Source organism: Vulpes lagopus, chromosome 3 (assembly GCF_018345385.1).
Source record: "Vulpes lagopus strain Blue_001 chromosome 3, ASM1834538v1, whole genome shotgun sequence".
NCBI lineage: Eukaryota > Metazoa > Chordata > Mammalia > Carnivora > Canidae > Vulpes > Vulpes lagopus.
In genome coordinates, this window is record NC_054826.1 from 155,045,785 (window position 1) to 155,072,443 (window position 26,659).

Genomic DNA, 26,659 nt, shown 5'->3' on the forward strand with positions numbered 1-26,659 from the left:
GCCAACAGGGGACAGGTTCCTTCCCACTCCAATTTGTGTTGCTGTATGTGCCCACACAGCAACGCAGAAAGTGGCTTTCCTAGCGAACAGATCATTACCATATTTGTCATGGAAATCAGGTGTCCGGTTCTGGTGGCCCTGCCTGGCCATTGTTTGCTGAAGGCTTTGAAGTCAGTGAGGACTTGCAGCAATTTGGGGCCACGGGAAGCATCCTGAAGCTGAAGCTGGAACAGTGAGCCTACAGCTGCTGGTTTGCTACAGCTTGGTGCCAAGTCCCCCGGCCCAGGCATAGATGCGTAGACTCTCAGTTCTATGGATCCCCGCCTGGCCCTTTGGGTGATCCTGGCTCAGTGACAGCTGTGTGAGTCTGGATGAGATGAGGTGAGGAAAGCAAGAAGAACAGGGATGAGGAACACATGCTTTTTCTAAGGCTTACAGCAATTCTAGGGAATCCAGAGAGGCTCTTGGTCACCCGCCTGGTGCAACAGTCCTCTGCATGCATCCATTTGGTAAACGAGCATTTAAGAAGCATTGCTATCAATTCCCAAGGCAGCCTCTCCTCCAGATCTGTGATTCTGAGGTTAGCTTGGAACCGAAGGAGGCTCTGGGAAAGAGACTAGGGAGACAAATTGGATAGGATGTGTTTAAGGAACACACTGGCGAGGTGTTCATAATGAGCCAGGGAAATCACAAGTCTGACAGGTAGCATTTTGCACAGGAAAACAATGAGCATTTGGGGACGAGACAGGTGGAAAATTAGAGTCTGACACAGAGAAGTCCACTCTAATGAGACAAAAAAAAATCACTAAGAGTCTTAACTTAGTTCTTGGGTGAAGATTGAAGAAAGGAGTAGAGCCTGCCTGTGGGTTTTCGGATAACGAGAAAGGAATCCGTAACACTGAAAAGGAACTTTTTCATGCTTCACCTGGCAATGAGATACCAGAGATAGCTGAAGATAGGAAATTGGATAAGAACTGAAAACTCAGAGGGATAACAGTTGATCTGTAGTAGTTTAGGGGATGAAAGAGTTTAAAAGGGAAAATAAGAAAGAAGTTGAGAGCAGATGAGAGGCTGTGAGCGAGTTTGCCAGAAGCACTGAGGACGGTGATGCGATCCTTCTCAGAAGACAGCAGATCAAGGAGCTGTGTGCCTGAAATCACTGCAAGATGGAGAAGCAATTTTTTTTTTAAGTATGTAGAAGAGAGGACATGGGGGTCTCTTCAGACCAAATTAGAGAAAACTGAGGTAGAAAGCCTTGACAGCTGCCTAAATTTGGGGGGGGTGAGTGGGGGGGGGGTAGGAACCACACCTCTACGTGTCTCTGGGTGTCTTTAAAGATCTGCAGGTGATTCCAATTTGCAAAAGTGTGAAAACCACTTATGCAGAGAGCATGCCTTGAACTTTTGGAGGGAAATTGAAGAGCAGATGGTGAGGGAATTGGTTAAAAAAGAATGACCAAAAATCACCTCGTGATAAGGAAGTGTGCATTCCTAACGACCCTCACCCGTCCCAGCCCTAGCCACGCACTGGATGGATCCTGCTTGTTTTCCTTGCCCTCTCACGGCTACTGAGTCTCCCTGACAGTTTATTTTTGTTGTCGTGATGCCTTGGATTTGCTCTTACTATCTCAGTATATTAACATACTGAGCACACAAATTACAGAACTTTGTGTGTCAATTGAAAAATGAAAAATGCTAGGTTGATGAAAACTTGGCATAAATTAGTCACAACATATTCAAAAAATGCAGCTTGAATGCTGAGCGGCACACAGGATATGCATAAAAATCTGATGTGGTGATTATTTCGTGCACAGGGTATTGGATTTATGCTATCGTCCTTTAAATATTAACAGCTTAGGAGGTATTGGAAATGCTTCCATCCAAATTTGTGAGGGGGCTCCAAGTCACACAGTTTGCTCTGACTTGGCTTTGCTTTTTTTTAAAAACACAGTTTGTGCGCATTTTTGCCACCAGAAGCCAACTCTCACCAAAACATCCTGAAAAATGATGGTATGCATCTTATTTTTCTTCTTTGATTAGACTTGTTTAATTCTGTATTATCTGCCTTTGCTTTGATGCCAAACAAGATTAAATTTTCAAGTATAGTATGCTAAATTTATAATGTGAATTTAAAACAAAATTACTTATAAGAAACCAACATCAGCACCTAGGGACAAGGCTGAGCTATTAGCATAATTTACACCGGGAAAGATGTCCTACCCTAATTATTTGTGGCCAATTATCAATTACTGGTCAATGCTAGAATCATTCACCGTAATTATTTCCCTAAGGAATCTTCCCTGGATATAATGGAGAGCTTCATCACATTTCTTTTCCCAGCAAAACAATGTTTATTTTATTTTTTTTTTTTCTACAAGATTTTTCATCGACCAGAAAACCAGATCTAAACCTTTGCTACTGAGGATTTCTCCAAGATTTTAGATAGTTGGGCCTTAAATATCCAAAGCAAAGAGCTAATTGTAAAAATTGTAAAAATTGGCCGACATTAGAAATTTCTAGAAGAATGCCTAAAATATTGCTATTTCATCTTCCTATTAAATTTGATGAATTTCAATTCTGAAATTCTTTTTCGAAATTGAAAAGATTGATTTCTACTCCATAAGTTAACATTTGAAACATTAATTCCTTTCCTTGCATACAGTTTCTTTTTCCTATTAAAATCAATCGTGAAGCCTGCAAACACTAACCTTACATTTGAATTCCTAATGACTCCTCCTATTGTCTCATTTCTGTTTGAACCTGTCAATCAATGGTGAAAAGTGCTAATCACTCCCAGAAACCCCAATCTTGCTCACAAAAGTACCAGTCACTGAAAAATAATACCGATTGGTCATGGATGGGCAGGAAATCTCACTAGGGATCTAACCGCACAATGGAGTTTATTAAGTCCATTTTGCTTAAATCCAGCTCTCCCTGCATGCAAGGGTTTGGAACTTTAATTCCAAAGTCAGCTAAAACCAGCTAAGGTAACTTATATTCATTACCCTAGCTCTGACTGAAGCGCTGTGAAATCTCTTGGTTAGTGCTTTTGGCTCTCCATAATAGCAGAAGCATTTATTGTTACTTTTTTCTTGTTCATCCCTTCTTTTTTAAGAGGGGAAAGATTCTTAGTTGGAGGCTGGTTTGTTTTAAATTCTTAACTGGCCCATGTTCTTATTCAGCTGCTTATGATTTTCACATTTGGTTCTTTGGAGTGACTAAACATCCACAAGAAAGCTCTTTCCCCTTAATTCCCCCCAGTGCTCTCTCAAAGCCACAGCCACAGTTGGGATGTGTACGTACAGCGTGGGCCATACTGTAGCCTCGGGTCACAGAAAGGGATGAAGGTCTAGGGTCCACATTATGCAGAAAACCAACTTTCTTTAAGCTTTTTTTTTTTATTTTTGTAACTGCAGCTTATTTGCTTCCTGCGAGGTGGCAGCTGCAGGGGGCTGGCGTTGAAGGAAGAAGAGGAAGACGGTACCATCATTAAAGAATAAACAGTAATTACCTTGTAGAAATCTCTAGAGTGATTGATTACCTCTCCGGCTTATAAGAATAGGCCTGGGAATATACAATAATTGATTTCTATTACTTATGTGTGTTTTCCTTTTAACTTTCTGAAGAAGCAACGTAGTTTAATTGACTTTAATTCCAGATTACGTATTTTTTATGACTTCTTCTGGAGTTGGCCAGGAATGAGGGGAGTTGCTGGTGCCCTGAGCTGGGTTACCCCCCCCGGGGGGGGGGGGGGGGGAGATACAGTGTGTGTGGGAGCATGTGTGTGCGCATGCCCCATGTCATCACATGTCTTGCACATATCTTGTCCTTGGGTGGCTTTTGTCTTTTCCTGTAGGTGTTTGTTTAGGTTTAGATGGCTTCAGAGGAATTCCAGGGTCTATCAAAACGTGAGGGTGAGCTGTGGTGGTAGCAGGATCTGACACAGGTGCAATGGGAACGAAAGCTCTTCAAGGCAAGCCTGTCCTATGTCGTGGGACAATCCCTTGAGCAGGGTCGGGATGGGCACCCTCTGACATGAAATCACGCCATCGCTGTTGTGATGCCATGAGTCTAGTCATGTTCCTGTGAAATTGCAGGGAACTGAATATATTTAACCCATACCTCCGACTTATCCTTTGACATCGTGAAAATCAGATATGTTTTGAAATAACTGTATGCCTTTTGCTGGCTGGGAAGTTGAGGCATAGATTGCTACACAATGCATCTAGAAGAAAAGGAATCCAATTAAACCAGACCTTGCATTTGACAACACTGACGGAGGTTTGGGCCAGATAAAATTTTGCTGTTAGACTAAGTAGAGAGGACGGTATTCTCTGAAGCATCGTGGCTCCTGACTTCCTGGCAAATTAAATTACTTCTGGCTCTTCTCTGACAATTCACACATTTTTTTTTTTTTTTGTACACTACGTATTCACCTGTATACATATATACACATGCTATTTATATATGCTATACAGGGAGTACCTTTCACAACAAGTCATAAATATCAGTTAATAGACTTTCCTCCCCCTTTTGAAAACAGTTATTCCCTTTACATATTTTTGTTTCCATGGCTTGGCCCTGTGTCTGGCATATTTTAGGTGAGCAAAAAATGTGTGCTGTGAGTCTATGACTGCTTCCTGAAGGATTGATTATATCATTTGAGCAGATGCTGAGATGTCCATCTCTTCTTTGTTTGGACAGAAGTGATTAGGATAATATTTATTCTTCGGCACTACAAACAAAGCACTGTTACAAAACAACAGAAGATAGCAGAGGTAAACAATGCATGCAACACTTCTCTAATTTCAGAGATGCAAAAGAGCTGCAGATGTTGATATAGGACGGAAAACTCCATGTGGGGGACCTAAAGAAGTTTTTTTAGTTCTTAACGTTATTGTGAACTATGATTCCATTGATGAAAAAAATCTACTGGGTTAGTGAGAATCATGGGAGTAGTTAGCATCTGCAGCTTAAAAGACTTAGGATTTTTCTGAATGACTTTTTTCTGAATTTTTCCCTCCTTCCAAACATGGAGCAAAATTAATTCTTTAAGTGGAACAGACACACAAAATAGGAGTTAATTTCTGTTATCTCACTTATCCAGCGCCTTGTAGGAATGCAGGCACGTGCCAAATATCCAGACTACTAATTCTGATATCTACTTTACACATTCCCCTAAAAATAGTATGGAAGCATTTTCCCAATTCGAACGTAAAGATTCCAGCTCAGTAAATTCTCAATGAGTTGACGGCACCGAGTGGCTGTCGGTCGAGAGAATTATGGCTTTTATGTGGTGTAAAACATTGGCAACTCTGGGAAGTCAGATGGTAGAATTTGAAGCTGCCACCTTAACAGAGAACGATCTCACACACAATACAGTGGATCTAAACAATGCAGCCAGAATATGTGGCCGCAGACATCCGGGTATCACTTGGACAAAGCCACCAATAGCATGAGTGACACTTGATGGTGGAACAGTGGGCAACTGGTACTTAGTGGTCTTGCGCTTTGTCAAGTATTCCTTTTTCTTTTCTTTTCTTCTTTTCCCTCCCTGGTGGCTGTTTGTTATTCTCAGAAGACTACAGACTTCCCTTCCCCTGGACCTTTTTGAACTCTGCTGTCTTTGAACATCATGGATATTGCAAAGGAAACTATTTACTAGGCAGTAATTATATGCCACCCCTCGTGTAAAGGTAAATGATAATGAGGTATGTGCGAAGAATAGGCAGCCCTGTCAAAGGGAAAAAGAGCGGCTTTTAAAACTTGGAGCCATACAAAATGCCTTATAGACTTGTTCTGGAGTAACTGTATCAATTAACCACGCTAAAAGCTCTAACTCGGATGGGCACTGCACACAGCATGTCTACTAGTGTTTTATTATCGAGTCCATTATGATGAGTTCTTGTCCTAGACAAAGGGAGAACAGAAAAAGAATTCAGGCTGACAAATTAGACTTGAAATCAGTTTCATTTACATAACGACTGGAAGTTCATTAATAACAGAGTTTTAATTATTCATGCTCTTGTTTCACTAGATACAGCAGTTTTCCCCCTGCTGTGCGGGATGTCTGGATTAGCTAAAATGAACCTTAGCAAACTGATAGGCTGCCCAGATACTCGGATGCTTTTCTATTTTCACACCACTCGAGATGGGGGTGAGGGGGGAGGAGGGAGTGTGTGTGTGCAGATTGGGGCTGGGTAATGAGGGGAGGTAGGGGGAAGAGGAAGGCACTGAAGAGCCAGGAAAGAAAGCTGGCTCGCACGGTTGTGCAAGAGAAGGAGAAGGAAAGATGCAATTGTTGTATAAATTTGAGCTTGATGGGAGCTTCCACCTGAGATGACAATACTTGCAATATTAACCATTTCAAGATTTCCTGATGGGGCATGTGACTAATAGGATTGTGTGGATGCTTGTGAGTGCGCGCACACGGGCGCAATTCTTTTCCTTTGGATACAGGAATGATAATAGGGTTTATTTTGGCTTGCTTGCATTTAGGGAAGGAAGGAAGGAAGGAAGGAAGGAAGGAAGGAAGGAAGGAAGGAAGGAAGAAAAAGAAAGGAAAGAAAGAAGAAACTTTCCCCCCCCAATTCCACATCATCTGGACAAATCTGAGAAACAGGTTTAAAGTGGGCTTCAATACAAATTTCTTGAATGAGAGCAGCAGTGATATTTTCCTTCCTGCTAGTAATAAATAAAGACACTAAGGATACTTCCCCACAAAGAACTTCAACTGTTTTCACACACATCGGTCTCCTGCTACAGTCTCAGCACCACCCCCTGAAGTAGTTCAGGGCTGATTGGGCAGGGGATTATTGCATGTCTGGTTCATTTGCTGTCTGTATATTTTACGGGCTAATTTAGGTAAGTATCTCACAAAAAGAGAATCCATGACAAATAAAAACAAGACTCGGTGGGTCCCAGCACCCTTAGAGCTCAGTGAGGTGGGGAAAGAGGCTGGAGGAGAGAACCTCTCCTCATTTTGAAATCACACACCAGCTGCTGGCTTGGGTTGCCGGTGCTGCCTTTGGAACAGCTTTGTAGTCGAAGTTCTTAGTTTGGGGAGCCATCATTTATAACAAACAAATATCTTGGAGAAAAAAAAATAGTTAAGGAGACATGACGAGCGCGAACCGAGTAGCAAGCGCTTTGTCTGTGTTCTCCTGCTTGACTTAACCTTCACAAAAATTATTATATCCATTTTCCCGAGGACAAAATTAAGCCTCAGAGAGACCAAGAGTGCAGCTAGAGAAGGAGGGGGCAAGAAATCCATCTCTGTGTGTCTGACACCAACACTCCCCCTGCTACATGGGCATCCCCAAGGCAGTGGTTACTAATAATTTTGTACAAAGTTGATACAATTTGTTCTGTTTTTCTATGTTAATTTTCTTTTTTTTTAAATCTTTATTTTTTTTAATTTTTATTTATTTATGATAGTCACAGAGAGAGAGAGAAAGAGAGAGAGAGAGAGAGAGGCAGAGACATAGGCAGAGGGAGAAGCAGGCCCCATGCACCGGGAGCCTGATGTGGGATTCGATGCCGGGTCTCCAGGATCGCGCCTTGGGCTAAAGGCAGGTGCTAAACTGCTGTGCCTCCCAGGGATCCCTCTATGTTAATTTTCTTTGCCCTCCCACCGCTTGATGATTTTCTACAAAATAAATAGAATAATCTAGTTGTTTTTTTTTTTTTTTTTTTTTTTTTTTTTTGAGACTCTGGATAGCTTTCTTAGATCCTGACTAACTGGAAAGTCATAAAAATCAAATATTTGAGTACAGGAGCAAGGTGCTAATAAGAACAAGGCCTATTTCCAGCAACAGAACAATTGAGTAAGAGTTGGACGGACTGCTCTACTTGATAACTTTAAGTCAGATGCCACATTTGTAGGTCACTAGGAAAAAATTAATCACCAGAAGCTGCCACCCCTCATTCCTTGAAGTTTGCTTCTAAGTGAGCATTTTGTCCACATATGGTGAGGAGCAATCATGGACTAATAGAGCTAACTTTTTCTTTCTTTCTCCTCTCTCCTTTCCTTTCTCCTTTCTTCCCTCCCTTTCTTCATTCCTTTCTATGTCTCCTCCTCCTCCTCCTCCTCCTCCTCCTCCTCCTCCTCCTCCTCCTCCTCCTCCTTCTTGTATAGGGCTCTCCAGCTATTCATTTATGCTTTAAAGAATTCACACTTACTGGCTAGTTTTAACTTTTGTTTATCCCTTTTCCTGGGCAAGTCCACCCCCTAACCCTGTGTTGGCCTGTTTCATAAAGCTATCTCTATATCAAAGATTTTGGATGATTAATTACTGCTTCAGAGTGATCAGAGGCTCTCAACACATTTACAATATTTTACCTTTTTATCTCCCCGAAGTACACATAGAGACTTTAAGCTACAAAGAGGTTACATGGCACGCCCATGGGAAAAAATGGGCAAATGTTTTGAAAAGATAAAACAAGATCCTTCGCTAGAGAGCTACCCCAAGCGACACACTAGATTTCGGAGTAAAATGCAGTAAGGGGACAGTTAGCAATATGCAGGCATCACAATCTGTGCACGTGGCTGGGACATTATCAACTCCAGGGACATCCAAGATGGCACTTTCACAAAAATTGCCTTAGCAATTTGAAATGAGGCTAAGGACACTCTTCCAAATCTTTGACCAGCGATTGCTGTAAGAATCTGCTGTTTTTGAAAAAGATAATGAAAACAAACATCTCAGAAAGCTAAAGCAACTAATTTTTCAAAGAAGCCTTAGCTGCGCCATGGGTGGCGTGTGTGTTCGGTTTAAACACATATTTCTTTCGATTTTCTGGGCTCTTTGACTCCTTTAGGAACTTAGAAATATTGCCAAAGGACAAAGACAACAATGGAAGGTTGTGTGGGAAGAGGAGGAGATGGGGGAGACATCTGGATTGCGTTTGATTTGGCAGCTCTCTCCCTGCCCGGTTAGGTGGCCGCTGCCCTGGGCAAGCGGGAGGGGGCTGCCTGTGTTCATATTTGATTTCCAGGTGCAAGTATTCACTCATCTAAATCCTGACCATATGCTGGCAGACATCTGCGGAAGTACTGCTGTTTCCTTTCGAACTGGATGGAACACGTACACCTGACTGAGGCTTGCAAGATAGATGGGCCTGAAGCAGCGAAAACTCCAGCAATTTTGCAGGGAAGACTTAGGCCACGGAAATGCATGGTGTAGCTTGTGTCCTGATGTGTCCTTTGCCTGGTCAGAGTGGCATTCAGAGGCAAGTTCAGAGGAGACAGAAAGTTCCTAGCTCCATTTCTGACCATTTGGTTCATCATTGATAAAGTGACAAGGGTGATGACTCTTCAAGCCCCTAAGGCATATCCAACCCATGGTGGGGACATGTTAAAGACACCCATCCTGCTGCCTAAGAGGTAGTTAGGTGAGAACAGTAGGTTCTAGAGGTCCACCGTGCAACACTGTGCCTATGGTTGGCCATGCTGTTTGGTACACTCAAAAATAGGTTGAGAGGCAAGATCTCATGTTAAATGCTCTTACTATAAAAAAAAGATGAAACAAAATGAGACACCACCATTTACTAATCATCGGCGAAGTGCAACTTTGCAGGACGTTGCTATTTGACAAACAGAACAGAAAGTGGAATTATGATTGATTTTGGGCACTTGGACAACATTTATCGGATAGGTATCGGATTCTCAGTTTTCCCATCTGCAAAATGAAGATGGTAATATTTCTCATGTTGGATCTTTGTCAGAATTCCAGCTAGTCTAAGTAAAAGCATCATAGTTGCTTAAAAAGTGGCAGTTATTGTAACTCTGTGACTAAAAGTTAGGAAGCCAGTTTTGTCCATTGGGCATTCAATTTATAATTTGAAGTTACATAAATTCCACAGTGGCAAATTGAAAGGCAGGTGTGATACGCTTTCAAGCCGGGGTCAATGATGATCGCAAAGGTGGCTCCCATTGTGGAATGATACAGGGCCTCTGTTTGGAGAGCGTAACAAGTACTGAGCTGTGATCAGAAGAAGAAAGCCCTTAGAAGGGAACACTTTGAAAGTGTCAAAACTTCTTTATTTCACCTCTGAGCCATTTTATATACAAGCCCAATATATATATATATATTTTTAAATTCACTTGGCTGGAAATCTCTGTTCACTCTGTTTTGTAGGGGCTTTGGGTGGTATTTTTAATAATTATTACAAAGAAATTTAATAAGAAGGAAAACTTATAAATGTATTTTTGTCAGCGGTATTTTACTATATTCCAGACTTTTGATTATTGGTCAAGAATAAAATACTATTAACAGTATTATTGTATTAATAAAAAAAAAAACCCTAAGTCCCCTGACAATGGTAAGGAATAGATAACATTATTTTAAAAATGGAAAGAAAAACTTTCAGAAAGAGCTGGTTAGTATTGAATGTCTTTTTTTTCTAGTGTATTAAAAGTAGAGACCTGTGTTTTTCTTTTGTAATATTTTGATGTTTTTAAAAATAGAGACTGGAAAATTACTGTTCATGTTCCATATTAACTTACTATTAAGCAAAAACATTTCTTTTTTGTATTGAAGACTACGAAGACCTTGAATTTTTGTTACACTGAAGGAAAGAAAAAAAAAAGCTAAAGGTTAAGGAAAAAAGAAATTATCCTTACTGCATTCCAGTTTGGTAAAATTCTTGTTCCCTTTCATGCATTAATCCTTTCTTATGACAGATGGAAAATGAATTCAGCACCATACTGGGGGATTCCTTGGATTGTTATTTAAAATATCCAAAGGCAAGGGGCTCCTGGGTGGCCCAGCGGGTTAAGCGTCTGATTCTTGATATCGGCTCAGGTTATGATCTCAGGGTCGTGAGATCGAGCCCCATGTCAGGCTCCATGGTCAGTGGGGAGTCTGCTTGAGGGTTCTCTCTCCTCTCCCCCTGTGCACATGCCTGCTTTCTCTCTCTCTCTCTCTCTCTCTCTCTCTCTCTCAATAAATCTTTAAAAAATAAAATAAAATATCCAAAGGATAAATACAATGTGAATCAAACGTACAATTCTGCACACTGGGTGTCAATTCAAGTAATACAGTACTAAGGGCAAGAGGAAGGGGGGAAAGGAGAAGAGACAGGGAAGTGAAGTGGAGAGAAGCAGTGGTGACAGGAAGAAAGGATAGCAAAGATGGAAAGTGGAGGAAGGGAGCAAAAGGGAAGAAAATAAAAGGCAAAGGAAAGAGGCAGCAAATGGGAGGCATCCTTTGGGGAAACTAAAATCAGGAACTATTTTGCAGGAGGGCACCCTGAAAGGCAGACACACAACAATGAAATGAACACATCTGCAACAAATCCCCTGGAAAATGTTTTACTTTCCCAGGTGGAAAGTTGTTGCTTGTTTGGGAAAGAGGGTCCGGCGAGAGCGCACATGGAGTTTCATCAATGAATGAGTCTTCCTGGACCAGGGGCATGACTACAGTCTGTGGGGCAAATATCTATGCCACAGGAATAATGACTTGAGTAGAAAAATAATTCGTACCATACATTTCCTACCCTAGCTAAACCACCTAAAATCCACACTTATATTGCAAATGTCACCCTTTGAAGATAATCTCAGCCATAAGTTCTATCAGTGCATCCATACTGACATCAATTGCCTAGACTCACATATTTATCCTTTTGTTTATGAGACTTTTACACCTCATTCTGATAGTGAGAAACTTTGAAATTTGTGACCGTAATTTCTGGTGATTTAAAAGCTATTTGAATTCGAGGCTCATCGTGACCTTTGTAAAGTCTCAAGATGGCCTCCATCCTTGATTTGTCCCTTTTTCTTCCCAGGCTTTCTAAAGCCTTGATTCTAATTTCAAATGTCTTAAACATTCCAAATTCCCTCCAGCGTTTGATGCTCCTTCTATGATGCTGAAATAACATATATATTTAGTTCTTTGTTCTAAACTTGGCCAAAAAAGGAAGAATATCTGTGAGTTTTTAAATTGATCTCTCTTTTCTACTTGCTTTTTAAAGGACTTCTCCAACTCCCACACAAGGGGGAAAACAACAACATGTGGCTTCTTTCATCGTTTTCCGGTAGGTAACGTGCCTTTGGGGTGCCTGAATGATGTGTCTCACACTCAGCATTGTATGCACTGCTGTATTTTATTCTCACGAGAAAGAAACTTTTAACCATGTCACCCCCCTTTTCTTTTTTCAGGGAGGCAGCAAGTGTCACACAGCACAGTGTTGGAGGTGGAATAGAATTCTTGGGGACGCCTGGGCGACTCAGCGGTTGAGCATCTGTCTTTGGCTCAGGTCGTGATCCCAGGGTCCTGGATTCGAGGCCCACATCAGGCTCCCTGCAAGGAGCCTGCTTCTCCCTCTGCCTGTGTCTCTGCCTCTCCCTCTGTATCTCTCACGAATAAATAAATAAAATCTTAAAAAAAAAAAAAAAGAATTCAAGTGTGGCCGATTCCAAAGCCAAATCCTTATATCTCCTGCCTTCTAGTTGGTGATTTGCTTCCACCCTCCACCTAGAGTCTTCTGAAGGTGCAGCTTTCCAGAGCAGCTACTAGGCTATACTCATCCGTGCTTTGTGTAGGGACTGGCACAGAGTAGGCTCATGAGAATGTTTGGCAAGAATACAGTACATCCAGTTCCAGCTTTATGACCGAGCTACTCTCAAGCTTTGCAGAGAGATCCTGGGACTTCAGGTTGTTTTCCCTAAAGCAGATCTGCGTGCTCTACACATCGGGTTCGAGAAGGAAGTTAGAAGATGGTATCCCTGGTCATCTCCTGGGTCTCGGGACTTGCAGGCCCCAACCAGCCATCCTAAATTTCTTGTTTAAAGTAATTTATAAGAACAGGATGTTCACTCGAGGTTTCTGCAGAGGAAGCCCTTCTGCTGTTAAAATGGGAAATTCTCCAAACCCAGAGGGGGCATGTGCTTTAGAATAACGGGGACTTTTCTTTCACAAAAACAGACCAGCAAACTGGGCTCTGTGGAGCCAGAGGTGCCAGAAAGGGAAAGCAAGAAGCGTTCCACGGAGCAAGGCCCCCGATGGCAGGAGAGCTCTTAATTTCTGAGTGTTTGTGAAGTGGCATTTTCACGTTCGTAGCCCATTTGTTGCCAAGGTCTGGCCTGCCCTCGCCAGGTGTTTTTCAACCAAGCACTGAACCTCCCCTCGTCGACTCCAAAAGGAAAACCTTCAGGTAGGTTGAATGCCGAAGATTAAGACTGCATTAAGATTAAGTCTGAAATGTTCTGCTACCAATTAGCCCTCTAGTATTTCTGTAAGCCTTGAATTTTTGATGCGATCAATGACACCGGTGGAGCCATCTTCTATGGAGTGGTTATTAAAGATATAAAAATCAATACAAAGATGATACTTGGAAATCTATATCACAAGATAATGAATCACCATGAGAGCCGACTAAGAAGACTGTCAGCAAACCAAACAGAAGGTTTGTGCATAACAAAGTATCTCATGCCAGGAGAATTTAAGCTAAATTTTGCATGAGACAGAAGTCTTCAGGCTACACTTATGATACATTTGCATGACAAGGTTTTAATAAGATGAAAACACAAGCCAGACCAGGCAAAGGGCTTCAAGTAGCATTTGGGAAAAAAAAAAAAAAAAAAAGAGTGAGGATTGAGATGTTTGCCACTGAGCCAATAATGGCATGATTTAACTTTAACTAATGATAAAATAGCATTAAAACTTTCTCTGTCAGTAATCCTCATTCAATTTCTTTTAAACGAAACATTATTTGCCTGCATTTTAAGTCCATAAGTACTGATTGTTATTGGAGCTGTGTATAGGAGCTTCACAGAAGAGTCCAAATTTAATTTGAACTGGGGATTGATTTCGTTTCCTTCAAAGGAAGGATTTTTTTTTCCTTCCAAAATTGAGCTGGTGCATGACTTTGCAAGTTCATTTTGGTTTTCTCCTTGACACAATTGTAAGTGACAGGAGAACATTTATGTGTTTTGTCCTTAAGGGACATCACGACGTTGCTAATGAAGCCACAAATGACTGGGAGCTATGCTTTGGCTTTAGAGATACGGATTCCCTATGATCTCGTGTCATCGCTGACAGGAAAAGCACAAATAAGCAAGGCTGCCCTGTCTCCAGTACACTAAACCACTGTATATTTAATAGATAGAGAGTTTTAGACTTGAGATTTTCCAATTTACAACTACATAAATAAACTTTTATAGACAGGGATTAGGTGAGGGTGTGTTTTTGTATCTGTTGGGTGGGGCAAAAGTCATAAATGTTTCTATTTCCTTCTCTCTCCAGGCATACCTGGGAGTCCCTCATTAGCACCTGTCAGTGGCGACCTTTATGGAAAGACCAGAGCATCAAGTCCTTAATAGCAAAGCCTGGATCTCCCTTAACCAGTAAACTTCCTGATTTACCCAGAGAAGTCTTGGCTTTTCTTGGAATTTTGTCATCCACTGCTCACCCTAGTGCCAACACCATTTCCAGAAAGTGAAACAATGATCTGTCTATGATAATGCACATTGCGTATGGTTTTCTCTGTGTTTTCACTACACGTTTTAAAGATTGCCTTGATCACTCAGGGTGGATGTCCCAGCGATTTTTTTTTTCCTCTCCCAACGTCTCATGCAACAATAAGAGAGCCAGATACACCTCGTGTAGTCTTAACAAGTCTTTGCAGTTTTGACTTAATTTGTTTTCCTCCCTTTTACCCCCTGAGGGTCCCACAGCAAATGAACCATTCAGTAGCATAAAATAAGGGGAATTAGTTTAGATTTTAATAAAACACAGACCTCTTGGAGGCAGTATCTGCCCCGATGCAGAATGTGTGAGGATTAAAATATTGTGGTGTCTTGACTGTCCTGAAAACTCAGGATTGTCCTCTTGAACCCCCCACGGCCTGGGGGAAAACTCAGTTCTCAGCCTCAACCATGGTGCTCATACTTCAACTCCTTTATCTGTACCTGTACAATCTGCATTACAAAGGCATGAATATACTTAGCTGTTTCTCAATTATAGACTCAGGATTTAAGTTAGGAGTCCCTTGTATCTCTTTTAGGTGGTGTGAGCAGGGGGAGGAAAGGTGTGAGAAATGTTATTCTCACAGGCAAGAGGCTTCTAGCAAGATTTTAGGAGGTATATTTTTTGGGAATAAAGTGTTTTTGCAAGCTATGAAAACAGTGGGCCTCTATAACCTTGGTCCTGTTAGCTTGGGGATGGGTTTTGAGGCCTTGGAGGGTATTATTCATTTGTTTACAAATAGCTGATGATGGTATGCTATGTGCTTGTTGCTAAGGATACACCTTATATGGGGGGAGTTGCGGGGAAGGTATTCAGTGAGCCTGCAAAGCTGTTTCTCCTATGAGGTCACATTTTAATGCTTTTCAGGGAAATGTTGATTAGTGTCTTCACAAGTTTGGTTGGCAAACAAATCCAAACTGGGTGTCTAAACCTGGGCAGAATAATCAAATGTTATTTTTGATAGGGGGAAGAAATAAGATGCTTAGCAATTGCATAAGGGCAAAGTCTTTCTTAATTCTCTAAACAATAAAAACTTGAACCAAAAAATTGGGCAGGTAAGTCACATGGGAAAAGTTAAGTTTTCGGATAATGTCTGTTCACCAGATAAAAACTGATGAATCACTCCTGATAAATACGAACTGAGGGGAATAAAAAGGCTAGCTATCTGAACAAGAGAATTTCATCTTCCATGCAGTTAAGATGGGCCTACAGGCAGGAGATAAAACCCACAGAGGGCATTTACGACATTAGATGAACACAAAATAGTATTCTTAGATCTTTTATTTACAAATCAAGAAGATTGAGATATTCTTTTGTAACACTATGTCTTATATAATCTAATATTAATATATTTTTCTAGCGTCCGTACAGTAAGACAGAGTAGTTCCAACTAACAGTAAATTAACATATAATGGAAGCAAAGAAAATTGCCCAGGAGTTTCACTCAACACCTTATCTTGGTAAACAAGCCCAGAATTAGGACTACTTCTAGACCTCTATGAATTAATGCTTCAGTAGGCCTCTCACTGGTCAAACCTATGACTGGTTACTTGGCTTTTATGAATCCAAATAACTGGATGAATCCAAATCTTAGAGGGTCTAATTTTAGGAGAAACAAAGCAGGATAAAAATATACTAAGGCAGGGAGAATTAAAGTTAAAACATAACCAAATGTGTTGAAAAAATTGAAAAGAAATATAACAAAATGTTAACAATGTTTTTCTTGGGGTGTTGGCATCAACAATGGCTCTTATTTCCTTCCTTGTACGTTTTGATATTTATAAGTTTTCAACAATAGCACCTCTACTCTACCCAGAAAAAAAAAAATAGATCAATGAAAAATACAATCTAATGGTTGAAATTATCGTTATATGCAAAATGAATACATTTTACCACTGGTAATGCCTTTGGCTATAGAGGAAAGATGATTTCCATAGAAGGATTACAATGTTTTATATCTAATTAGTTGGGAAAGCTTTAGGCAAAATCAGAGCTACAGATCCTGGAAGCTGAATACAGTGAAGACTTACGAGATCAATGGAAGATCTTCCAGACAGCAAGAACAGTCAGTTAGACAATGGGTAAGAACATGAAGAATGTGAAAACAAGACAAAGTGAGCTTTATGTGAAAGTGAATAATAAATGAGAGGAGATTAGGAAGTAAAATGGCCTTGAATCTGAAAGCAAAGAGCCACGACAGATTCTGTATTTTGAATGTCAAAATTAAGGAACTCCATTGGGAAATAAGTCTATGGAATGAGCAAAATCAACCTCCCTGAGTCAGATTGATTTCTACTTTGGGGGAGGGGGCTCGAAGTCATTAGCATTGGGTCTGTTTTATTAACACCATAGCTTTCCCTTTACTTCCAAGAAAAAGCACATATGATGCTTTTACTCTTCATAATTCACTTGCTTAGTCAAATACTCATTGATTTTTCTGAATCTGTAGCCCATCTGCTTGCAAAACATTCATTGACTTCATGGGACTAAATAATAAGTATTGGTTGATGTTAATGTACATACATGCAATAAAACTGTCAACTTAGTCATCTTCCTGGTATACCTGAGTATTTAAGAAAAGCATCATTAGACAGTGAGGCAGCGCTGTCTGAGAGGTAGTATACATTATGGAAAGAGCATGCCCTTTGACCTCCGATAGACATAGGTTCAAGTCTTGCTCTGCTACTTGCTCCTTGTTAAATTTGATCGAATTAAACTTTTGAGCCTCATTTCGTTATCTAAATTTAAGCCAGGGACAATACCTTCTTCCTATATATAAATTTGTGAGGATTAAATGAGATATACATAAGTTAAAGCATAGGACAGAATGATGCCCCCCCCCCCCCCCGTGCAACAAACTCTCAATCTGTGATAGCTATGATTATCACTGCTATCAGCATACTCCGTTTACCGTCACAACACAACGCAACTTAAGGGTTTCAGGAGCAGCATCTAATGTTAATTTTCTTTGTGTGAGTCAAGTTTGGATTATAAATATAAATGACCTCATTTTCCCCTTAGATGGCCAATGGTTAACTCCTAGAACTAATTCAGGGATTCGTCTTCCATAGCCTCAAATCTTTCTCTATCAATGTCAATGATATTGGCTTTCTCTTTCTCAACTGGTTCATTCTGGGGCTGATCAGAAACCCAAAGAGAGCAGCTGATGGGCCAGTAGGGACAGCTGAGGAGACTGAGTCCTTAGGGAGAGAGAATGTTTATGCTTGAAGAGCTTCTGAGACCCTGGGTTTCTCTTTTGGATAGATGGTGTTACTTGGTAAGCCTTATACACCCAAGCCCGATATTTGGGTCTTAAAGACTAGAACTCAGCTGCAATAACTGTAGTTCTTCCTTAAGGAAATGCATTCTCTCTACCCATGATGGAATCTTCACTGTTGCAATGTGAGGGGCAAGCTTCATATTCCAAGTAAGCTTGGGATTTTGGTGGAATGTCTATTCTCAATTTCGCTGGCCCTGGAAGAATGAAGGACTTGTTTGCTGGGATTTTGCTGGCTTTCACAGGGAATTATCTAGCCCCCTTCATCTAACTAGTCCTTTGCTTTGTTTTTAGTGGCCAAATAACTCATTATATGACCTTCGATAATATAAATAGAGAACCACTGGTATTTGGCCCTGAAGAGATCTATGTATCCAAGCTCTTTTTGTTATTAAAATCCCCATTTGGATCCTAACCTCTTCCATCATAACTCCTACAGAATTTGTAATTTGTAATACTGAGATGAGCGCATACATATATTTTTTGTGATGATAGTATTTATTTTGTATATGTTGATTTTACTTTTATAGATAAACTGCAGAAAGCAGGCGCTGCACTATATACTCTTTTTTATACTCTTTGGTCTGGAGTAGTTGTGGAGATATTAGAGAACCCTCCAAAATAAAGAACTTTTAAAAAAAGGTTTCTAAACCTCTAGTCAGTACGACTAAAGTAATACATTTAGCTTGTACTATTTTTGTGATTTTCAAGTCTCTAGTGACCATGAACAGCACTCATTTTAAAGTAACCCTTTCATTCTTGAAATGATGGAATCCGTGCTCTAGGGGAAGAGGCAGATAGGTTGAAAGAAAGCCTGACAGCAGAATGTGGATTTGATGCCTGTTAGAATTCACTAAACACTCTTGTTGCTTGAAAATTTTCCTTAAAAAATGTCTTCATGTTTGAAACTTTTTTTAAAAAAGATTTTATTTATGAGAGAGAGAGAGAGAGAGAGAGAGAGAGGGAGAGAGATAGGCAGAGGGAGAAGCAGGCTCCATGCAGGGAGCCTGATGTGGGACTCGATCCTAGGACTCTAGGATCACGCCCTGGGCCGAAAGCAGGCGCTAAACCACTGAGCCACCCAGGGATCCCTATGTTTGAAACTTTTATTTCTTCAAATTTTATATCAAAAATTTTAGTTAGATTGCTGCTAATCGTTCAAGATCACTCAGAAAATTCAGTTGCAGGTTTGGGACTAGAACTCAAAAATGCTATCCCAGCCATGTATTTTTCACAATGACACTTACCTGAAATACTGGTTATAGGGAATAGACATTATCCATTCATGTTTCTTACATTACCATAGCAATCAAAGTTTATTTATAGCATAAAAACCCCAGAAAAATTCTGCTGGAATATTTTAACATAAAACAATTTAAAATTTCTGAAGTATTACACTAAAGCATTGTCTTAATAGCTAATATTATACCTTCCACCATAACTATCACTTGCCTTTCAGTATCATAGTGGTGTGATCTTTTTCAAGATTATACTAAGACAATAATATTTGCACGATATTATTCAAGATTACATTAAAATAATACTATTTATGTGGTTATTATTCAAGACTATATTAAGATCTTCTATATTTGCTGGATATATTTTGAAAATGGGAAAGTAAAAGAAATATTCATAACAACCTCTGAGTAAAAGCCCTGACGGGGAATGGTATCTATTATTTGTATAAGAAATTTTCCTTCCAATACATAACCTATTATTAATTACCTATTCTTTAAAGGATGTATCGTTATTTCTACTTTGCCAAATATTGCCCATTTTAATGATTTTAACACTAAGTATCACTGTGAACTAAATATTATAATAGTATGGTTAATTAAAAAAAGATTCCAACTTCAGTTTAGGTCTTCTTATTCATTTTTTTTTTTAATTTTTATTTATTTATGATAGTCACAGAGAGAGAGAGAGAGAGAGAGGCAGAGACACAGGCAGAGGGAGAAGCAGGCTCCATGCACTGGGAGCCCGATGTGGGATTCGATCCCGGGTCTCCAGGATCACACCCTGGGCCAAAGGCAGGCGCCAAACCGCTGCGCCACCCAGGGATCCCAGGTCTTCTTATTCAAATTAATAGTCTTTCAATGGTTAAGCAGACTTGTTTAAACTTGTTTCAAACTTACAATGACCATTTTCTGCATTTGGTTATTAAAATCAAAATATAGCCATAATCACTGATGACATCTGTAAGAAAGCTATAAATTACACAAAACAAACCATATCCCTACGTGTGTTAAAAAATCAATTTCACATATTTGTATTTTGAAAGTTATCTTAGAAATAGGATAGTGATCAATTCCATTTTAGAGATGAGAAAACGAGGTCAGGATGCAGTTGCTGACCTAGAATTGAACCTAGGTGCTCCAAGTTATTTATTTGCCTTTCTGCGTTCTGTTCCTTTCAGTCCTGCAACAGGGGGATGGCAGATTTTAGAAATATGGGTTTGCTAATGGAAGAGAGAGAAATCCAATGACTTGTTCTGACCAACTAGCACGATGGTTATGTTTATTAGAAGAGAAGGTTGGATACTAGTGGAAACACAGACTACTGGCACATCTACTGGAGAGATGAAGTCATTAGCCATATATAGGCTCATTAAGCCCTAATGGTGATCGTAATCATCCGTTTGTGATTTGGAAGAACCGTGCCTCCATCCCTTTGAAAGGCTTTTTGTTTTGTAGATCCCTTTTTATTCTGCTTCCTGAAACTCTATGCCAATTGATGTTTGCATGTTTCTGAAATGGCTACGAGTCTTCTAATTGATTCTCCCTCTACACTGTGCTGCTGCTCTGGCAGGCGCCCCGCTTTCAGGTCACTTTACACGTCATACCACCTAGGGCGAGCCAGAGACCCATTCAAAGGGCAATGGGATGCCAATTATTTCCCTTCCTGGCATTTACATGAAAGGTATAATCTATCTCCTTTAGGAGAAAGGCTGCTAAGAGGAGTTTGCTTCCTTTAATAATTCCCACAACCACCAAGTTTCTAGACTAGAGGAAAATTAAGAAGCTGAAACAAAGGGAGGAAGTAGAAGAAAAGCCCTTCAGGTAATCAGTAAATTTAGTGTATACTAGGTACTAGGCAATATTTCTCAATGCTTTGCACCTACTCATTTGTTTACACTATGCCACAGCCCGTGGAAGGGAGTACTGTTATTTCTCTCACCTTTGTAGATAAGAAAATTGAAGCCCACACTGTCCTGGGTAGTAAATGGCAGAGCCACAGTTTGAATTGAGGTTGGCTCTGAAGCCTAGTCTTTTCCCCATTTCGCTATAGGTGATATGAAAGATCCTGTATATACCTTAATGTAGATTTGAGACCTTCTAGAAATAAAGAATTATTTAACAAGCAGGAAAGCAAACGATGACTATGATTTAGAGAAACAAAAATACAAGACCATCCTCAATAAATTCCTTGACCACATACTTCTGCATCTGACAGTGTCTGTGGTAGAGGTAGCCTCAATGGGATATTGTGTACCTCTTCTTACTTCTACCGAAGGGACGCATCCCAATAATTTTGGACTTCGGGTATGAAAACCCTGACTCTCATCGCTTTCCTCTTGACTATGTGATTTGTGATGTCCTGGCAAGTCCCAGGGCAGGAGCCTCCTAAGATCGTGAGAAGACTTGTATAAAAAGTCGAGGTAGGTAGCCAGCCTTAAGCAACGTACAGTACATAACCCAGCCGTGCAGAGAGCCAACCCACAAATGCAGTTCATTGTTCCCACAGCACTACCCAATCTCCAAAAGATGAATGAAAAACAACATATTTATACAATGCTGGAATTCATACTGTAATTGAATCTGTGACATCATGTTTTGAAATTAATCATTTACCTTATGAATCTATGTAGGCTCCATGCTCTTCAGAACTAATTGTGTGGTTCAGAGTGACGTGCCTGAGACCTAGAGGGAAGACAAACAAACCCACGGTTCAAATTCAGCACGAAAAGACTATCGATAGGATTGAAGAGACATTCTTACTAGATGTGAAATATTGCTTTGAGTCAGATGCAAATTACAAAGGCATTTACTAGTTTGGAGTTTCGGAGAAGGTAGAATTTAGATGCCCTGGGCCATCTGTGTTGGTGTCCCTGTGCTTTAAGAATCAGCTCCGACAAAAACACCAACGGGTCTAAAATGTTCCTGGAACAGAGCAGTGTAACTGAACCCAGGAGGGAGAGGCAGGCTGGCCCCCACCTGGGGGCACGGGTTAATAAAAAGATCAATTGCACTCTTCTCTTGTTAGTCGTCAGACAGCCCATTGATGCCACCTGCTTGCTTTAAATGCGAAAGTACGGGCCAGCCATTGGAAAGCTGCCACCATCACTTGGGAACCCCCTTTCTTTCCGCTCTAGTGATAGGAGGGAAAAGGCCAGAGTCAGGCCCTTAGAAGCTGAGCATCTGTTCATTCGGTAAGCACAGATGTGAGTGGGGGAAAACCAGAAAGCAAGTCTTTACCCGGAGAAGGGACGGTGCTTGGTCTCCTCTTCAATGATTATACCACAATATGAGGAGGTCATAAAGTTAATAACAGTGTGAATGCAAGAAACATTTCGAATGTAAGAAATAAAATGGCTCAGTAAATTTTCTTCTTTCTTGAGATTACCATATCCCTCGGATCTGACATGGCCATGTGTTAGAAACACACAGATTACACAGGCTTTGTATTGGCGTTAATAGTCCTTGGGAACCTTGGCCTGTTTTTCACTTGTGAATTATTCTATTCCAAAAGCATAAGGAAAGCTTTGCCTGGCTTTAGTGTCAGTTGACAATGATTACAATTTCAAAAGAAACATTACACATGTCCTAAAACAAAGAAAGCGCCTGCTCACCGTGGGCAGATGGAGAAGAAACTTTATTTTTTTATATCAGGCATAGGATCTTTTCCTGCAGAACCAGCATCTACCTCACTGAGCCTCTGCAAACAGCAGCTGTAAATGGGCCTCTTGTTTGCTCACCCTGACACTACACCTAGCAGACAGCACATGCCTGATGGGAAGACTCCAGACCTTCCCACCTTTGTAGCAGATGAGTATTCATTTCTCTTTTAATAACATGAGTAGGTTTAATTTACCGTGTATATATTTGATGGAAGGCATATTGATCATTTATCGATTACTATTATTTCAGCAGTATTTTTCTTACTACCAATAATAGCTTCCTCTCTCTCTCTGCTGAACATTCCTATTCCGATCAAAAACACTTTGCAAGTAGTGAGATGCTAACTTAGAGTGACAGTGAGATGTAGCAGTTAGCTCTAGTTTCTCAAAGCACCGAGATGGTAACTCCAACTCCTGGCCTGTTAAATACTGCTGTCTCTCATGCTCACTTTTTAGACTCTAAAAGTCAAGGTACTATATGTAGGTTCTGAATACTTAAAATTCATTCCGAATTAAGCAGTGTGTAAATGGATGGATTTTCTATCAAGTGAGTCATACCTGCAAGACAAAGTGCTATATCTAGCCTAGATGGACATAGTTTAATCAAGAGAACAGATCAAGAAATGACTGCCTATTAAAAAAGTATTATTTAGTGAATTTTCAAACAACAGAATTCCGAGATGGGCTAACCATTTATGCAAAAATTTTGAAGATCTGGGTTGCTCAGTGGTTTAGTGCCTGCCTTCAGCTCAGGGAGTGATCCTGGAAACCCGGGATCGAGTCCCACATCGGGCTCCCTGCATGGAGCCTACTTCTCCCTCTGCCTGTGTCTCTGCCTCCCTCTCTCTGTTTCTCTCATGAATAAATAAATAAAATCTTAAAAGAAAATTTTTGGAGGCTAGATGAGGTATTAGCTGTTTCCTGAATGTAAAGAGACTAATAAATATCACTCATATCCTTGATGAAATATGTTGTGAAGAATATGGGTCTCTCAAGCATTTATATGTATAAATTACTTACTAGTAAGACAGTAAGTTTTGGGGGACCAGTAATTTTTTTGTTTTTCAACAAACTCTAAGTTTGATGTGAAATGGAGCAGAATTTATTAAAAAAAAAAAGTGTTTTATGAATACAAGGGCTTTGATCAGATTGCTGAGTGAGGCTGCAAAGCTTTACTTTAAAATGGTTGATGAAAAAAGGACTTGCATCCTTCTTAATATGATCTTGCATCAAAATGACAGTCCTTGAATGAAGTTCAACCAAGTCTAACACTGAATTTTTCTCCCCAGCCCCATGTTTTATGATGAGGATCCAACATAGCTACAAGGGTTCTATGATGAGTAACAAAGGGAAGTTTGCTAGGTAGGCTCATCTCCAGGCTTCAGACCCTCCTTGGTTAAGCCCACTTACAGATAAGCATAATATCTTGGACCATAGTTGAAAAAGCTAAAGGAATAAAGTAGCACTTGAGGTTTTTTCTTGACAATTTTTTCATCTCATGGTTAGCTAATAGACACAAAACTGACATAGAAATAATGGACATTTGATTATGTAATTTTGTAAAAGAGGGATATTTTAATCTGGAATAAAGAAGCTCATTTTAGGGATGCCTGGCTAGCCTAGATGGTGGAGAATGTAACTCTTGATCTCAGGATTGTAAGTTTAAGCCCCATTTGGGTGTAAAGATTACTTAAAAATAAAATCTCTTAAAAAAAAGAAGCTAATTTTGTAGGATGAATTAATATTGGCTATCGGACTATGCTAACTTGAAGAGATCAAAGGTAACTGAGTAGTTATTGATAACTGTAGTAATGAGTACAGCTTTTGAACGGACACCCAGACTTCTGTGGGTTTTTAAATATTAAAACAGCACTTATATTTGAAAATGCAGGGTTCAAAACATTTTCAGTGTTTTCTTGACAGTTTAGGCACATGGTTTAAAGTTTCAATGCACACCAAATTGGGTAATTTAGGATGTTACAGAAGTAGAATTATATATATATATATATATATGTATATATATGTATATATATATATATATATGTCTTTTACATGTAGAACATATGCATTAACTTTGTGAGCAAACCTAATGAAGGCAGTATTAACCAAGTGTAGTCAAATGCACTAAATAAGAAATTTTTGCTAAAGTTTGGGAATGCCTTATATGTCAGAATGGAACTTGCTAGTCACTCCTGAATACGACCTTTGTTAATAGTTGTTGAATAAAACCTTCTCTTTTGAAAAGAGTGACCCTCTGTGTAAATTTGTTCAAATTTTGAAGTCAATTTCTTTGGGAAAATTTCCAATTTGAAAACAATAGCATCTAAAGAACTCAGACGTTGGAGTCAGTCTTATCCCTGTTGTAGTGGTGGTATTAATATTTTAAAAAATGCAACCTTTTAACAAACAAAATGACTTTAACAATCAATTTAGAATCAGTAGTCCTTAAACTATACTTCAGGGGAAGATCTATGAGATTCAAGAAAAAGTAAATCCCAGCTAACACGAAAGCAACATTTTAATCATCAAGATGCAAATGAGGAAACTATAATTGTGAAAATATAATGAGAAGAGGGTACATAATTCGATATGAAAAAAAGCTCAAGAATGAAAAGAAGCCAGTTTGGAGAAAAAGTACATCCAATGATAGCTCATGTAGAGAAAAAAGGCAAAAGGAAATGAATTTAAGTAAACTAGAGGAAATTTCTCATCTTATATTGTCTTTTACGTCTAAATAAGAAAAAACTATTTTGAGGAGTTTTGAGGAAACTATGCAGCCTTCCTATTTTATTATTATACATCTCTTTTTCATGGCTCCTGCTGGAACTATGCTGATATACTCTTAAAACTCTTACCTTACTTTGCCTTCTGTTTCGGAAGCAAGTGTAATCATTAGGAAAGATTAGCTCTGCTACTTTCTCCGTTGTCCTGCATGATGTAGGCTGAGGAGGCTTTTGGGGTCACCACTAATATTATCACTTCCCTCATTAAAACAACGGCAACAACTCTGAATATTCTGAGGGGAAGGGAGCTTTCAGAGAGGCAAGCCTGGCCTCTTAACTGGAGCCTCATATTCCAGGATGGGGACATTAGACAGAAGGCAATCAATTGGGAAGGGCTGAGGATGTTTGAGCAAGGGAGTGAATTAACCAGAAATCCAATTTAAGCAGATGAAGTGTGTGTACCATAGATCAGAGTGAGGACAGAAAACAGATCTATTCAATAATTAACCCAACAAATACTTTGAGCAGTGTTTAACATTTGCTAGTACTCTTTTCATGATGATATTCTATATTAATAATATAGTATGTTGATACTATAATAATATCTCACTATTACTACTTAATAGTAGTACTAAGTTTAATAATAAATTGTTCTTTTTGGTACTATTAGATACTGAGGATACAGAGGTGAACCAGTTGGTCAAGGTCTCCGCTTTCACAGACAGAAGACAGACATAAAACTTCACACAATTGAGAGAGAATGAGGGAGGGAGGAGAGAAACATGTGTTTTAAGAGTGTCTAATTCTAGAAGAATGCTCTTGTTATGTTAAGCTGAGTCTAAAGCTGTGAAGATTGGATAGTAGGCTATTGTTATAGTCCAGACAAGAAAGAGATTAATGAGAACCCAGCCTAGGTGGGAGCAGTGGGAATTAAAAGGAAGAAAAAGATGCAAGAGGTATTTCAGAGACAATCAATAGAAATTGGCAAGTGCTGAGATGTGCAGTACAGGAGAGGGAAGAGGCATAGATGAATTAGAAACTTGGGGCCTCACTGAAGAAAGCGGGCTGCTGTTAACAGAAATACAAATGTCACAAGACCAAACTAGTGTGATGGGGTAATGATGGATTTGGGTGTGGTACCTTGTGTTTTCTGTGTCAAAAAACATCTCATGGAGGTGACAATAAGTAGCTGAGAAACGAGCACAAGAGAGTGGGGTGTCATTCTGATGGGCAGTTAAAGCTGTGCAGGTCGTCTATAATCCTCAAAGGTAATGAATGATCGTCTATAAACCTCC

General features: G+C 39.8%; 1 long non-coding RNA gene across 1 annotated transcript in view; it reads right to left on the reverse strand.

The window, feature by feature from the left end:
* LOC121487698 overlaps window positions 1-26,659 on the reverse strand; it is a 147,401-nt gene that overhangs the window by 98,909 nt on the left and 21,833 nt on the right. The window contains exon 2 of the long non-coding RNA XR_005986899.1: window positions 21,596-21,664. This is a non-coding gene — a long non-coding RNA (uncharacterized LOC121487698). The remainder of the gene's footprint in view (window positions 1-21,595; window positions 21,665-26,659) is intronic.